Raw genomic sequence first — 3,967 nt, 5'->3', positions numbered from 1 at the left:
GCTATAACAGGCCAATTCCTGTTTTTAGCTATAACTGCATCGATCTGTATACAACTTATGTATGCGCACTCCCTAGAGGCCATGGAAAAACATTGTCCCTGCATCCCTCCACATCTGCCGGTTATAGCGCCACCATGAGGCCGATTTCTGCAAAACACATTGCTTATGTTAGTCGCACAGATTTCATCCAAATGTCACGCAAATCGGTACACATGATCTCTGTAGTCATGTGATCAAGACGAGTCTGTTGGATTTCTCAGATTCTACACTGATTGGCTAACATTGCCTTCCAAAGTTTTCAGGAGTGGCCCGTTTTGTACGAAATGCTGCACATGTCCTGCTCATCTAGAATTCTATCCTCATGCTATGAGTGATCTGGCTCTGCATTTCCTCAACAAAATGAAGAAAATTGTTGCAAAAAAATAACAAACAAAAAAACATGTTTATATTACTCCTAAACATTTTGCCAAACATCTCACACAGTCCTATCCTCCTGGTGGAGACCTGTGCCCAGAAGGGCACTTTTTCTAGTTATACACTGGTATTGTTAAAAACATTGGTCATTGTCATCAAATAGCTGCTGCTGTTTCCATTTTGTCAATATTGTAAATCAGGCCTGGGCGGCTGGCGTAGTGGTCCGGGCACCTAGGCCTGACAGAGCCTTGCGAGTTCGGACCCCGAACACGATGATCTTTGCTGCGTGTCACTCCCCATCTCTCCCAATTACCTGTCAAGACTACTGTGTACTATCTAATAAAGGCAGAAAAAGCTAAAAGAAATATATTGAAAAAAAGATATTGTAAATCAGTTTGAGCTACAGTAAACAGAAGGTCACTGACAGCTTAAAGTACAGTTGGGTGCCACCGATATTGTCCCTTATCATTTGACCCATTTAGGCCTGACCTCAACATTTTAAAAAATCCTTCTAAATCCTCCAGTTTTCTGAAATAAATATTTTCACGATTTTTCAAAAATAGCAGACCTACAAGCTCGTAGCGCGCCACTCGGTGGCGCGCTATGAGCTTGTAGATCTGCTATTTTTCAATAGCTAAATTATAACAATGTTTAAAACACCAAAAGGGGTTCCCGCCCAAACTGTCTTTTTGCGCAGATCACGCAAACCCCAGCAAAAAGAAAAGGACAATATCGATGGCCTCCAACTGTAGGCTACACACATCTATCTCAGATAAATGAAATGCTCAAGGTGTATACATCATTTGAATACTTTATTAATTTCACTGCACATGTTCGGTCGAGGGAAAACACATGGCATTATGGATTTGTTACATGAATATCTATTGCACTATAGATATCTGTTATTTAAAAATACATGATGTGTGATTATGAGTTGATAGACTGATATGGCACCAATACAAATCTATTTTGAATAGAGTTTGGTGTGTTAATTTTAAAATAAGATATATCAAGACACAGAATTTTGGCACACACACACACAATGACAATGTACAGTATTTGACATTCAAAACCCCCAGAGCAAACAAAACACTTAACTCGACATAGATTCATTTACAGCAGATGGCGTGAATTACCAAAATGGTTTCCTGAAGGCATTATATCAAGATCTTGCTTTGAGGGAGATTAGCCTTTATCATCAGACTGGCTGTTGATAATAGATGGCAGTGGATGATATGTTTGATGAGTTTGATGCGTTAGTCATATGAATGTCTAGGTATGTCAAAGCAAGGACTTGAAAATAGTGTCAGCAATTATTAACCACCTGGTGCCCCTATTCTGTCATTACAGACAAAATGTTAAAAAAATCTAATTGTCTTTTCAAAATCATCAGATCTACAAGCTCACAACGTACCACATTGTGAGCTTATAGATCGGTTGTTTTTACAATTTTTGAAATAGGGTTTAAGTGGTTAAAAATCTAACTTCTATGAGCCACACACAGGTGCAGCATTGAAAACAGAGCAGGAAAGGACTTTTTTGTCTATTGGCCACAGTGTCTGGTAAACATTCATAATCACCAACCACTCTAGTAATTCTACCTGTCATGTTGGCATTTAGAATAGAATGGTAATAGGTACATTAAGGTAAAGTCGATACATTACCAGTGACAGTCCAAATCTACCAGCATTTGGCTGTTACCCTGGTCAAGGATGTTAATTAGGTGAGGTGTCATTTCAGAGTGGTATCAGCCTGAGCATTGGGGCTACTCCCGTAGAAAAACCAATACAATCAACACTGCATGGCACCAATTCATTGGTCTTCACATATGACACCAGGTCATCAATCTTGTGTAGCAGAGAAACAAAGCTTGTTTCACACAACAGTGGGCATTGGGCAATGCAGGTGTATTTGCCTAATTTGCCATGGCTAGCACAACCGCTTTAAAGTGGCAAATCTAATGCACTCTTTTAGAGCACAGTTGCACAGATACAGTAGTTGTACTGTAGGAACTGGCATAAAAAGTAAGTATAATATGGCCTGTACCGTATGTGTGTGTCTACAGCATGTGGGGTGTGAGGAAAATCCATGTAAAGAATGGTGTGGATTTGGTGAATAACCATCCTAAAAAGCAACAAGAGTGTTAGGTGGATGAGGAGCTTAACATAGCTTAGTTTTGGCATCAGTGCAATGCAGTAAGCTGATCCCTTAGATCTGAAGACAGCAACACACAACCAACCACAAATAGAAAGAAAAAGCAGACAGGTTGCCTTTATTAACTAAGAAATTTAGTAGGTTTTAGTTTTAGTAAGTTATAGTTACTATATAATATATTCTGTCATAATGTATGCTCATTATCTACCGACTTATCTGATAAGACATATTGGATAATTCCTATATAGGGTATACTTGGGAATAGATGTGTTCCTGATGATGCTTCGTTGTTTAAATATCATACCTGCTGCAGTGGTTAGCCTTGCGTGGCCAGATTTAAATTATATTATACTAGATGGTAATTTTCCAAACTCTTAAGAGCAGGCTAATCCACTGAATAATTCATTACAGAGGACGCTTACTAAGTTTCCTCTGAAATGAATTAGCTTACTGTAGCCTACTTCCTCAATCAGTTTATTAGTATTCATAAGGTTTGACTTGTGTATGCTTCAGCAATCGCGAATCTGAGAACACTGTAAAAAAAGAAAATCTGCCTTGAGAAATGAATGCTTCAGTGATACAACAACTGTTGTTTAGTAATTGATCATGCTTACAAAATGACATTTTGTTCTTATGTCATACCCAGACCACGACGATATATGGCATAAGAGAAAAATGATTAGTCTCTCTCTCTCTGTGGTTGCTGTTTGTTGTGGTTGCTATTTTACTTCTTATTGAAATCTATCAAGCCTTTTGTTTCGCAGCATAGATAAAAGTATGAAAAATGATACTTCTTAGCCTGTTACATAGCTCTGATTTCCCTGTGGAAAGAGGCAAATGTTTTGCAGCCTGTGGTTATGCATCCTGTTATAACTATGGTATAAAAAACTCATAACCATCAAGATAAACTGGCACATACATAGGCAGCAAAGGTAGGATTCAGCATTGACAGAGCATAAAATACATAACATACTGTACTTCACTGTTATAATTACAGTACCACAAGCCTTTTTTCCTCCTGGCACACTACAAAATGCAGCTCTATTGTCTATATGCAACTTATTTTAGCCTCATCTGCCCTTGAAATTATGACTTAATAGTAATGATTACTGAAAATGCAGTAGTGAGATGTTTGTCTGATACCATCTGATAAAAATATCACTGCAAAAAAGATGGCATTGAGTCGTTTAATATCTAATTCTGTCTTAATATCGAATTAATTATCGAGTTATGAAGAAATCATCAAATGGAGTTCATTACAATATATCCACTTGACTACAACTGCACGGAAGAGTGATCTGCCTTATTTCAAGATAGTGCCACTTGTTGCGTAAACCTTCTTGAAACGTTCTTGAAAGAAAACGTTTCTTGAAAGAAAACTGAAAAAACAAATCTGTCA

The sequence above is a fragment of the Electrona antarctica genome (assembly GCF_951216825.1).
Source record: "Electrona antarctica genome assembly, chromosome: 6".
Taxonomy (NCBI): domain Eukaryota; kingdom Metazoa; phylum Chordata; class Actinopteri; order Myctophiformes; family Myctophidae; genus Electrona; species Electrona antarctica.
The sequence above is the reverse complement of the archived record's forward strand: the minus strand, read 5'-3'. Positions refer to the sequence as shown.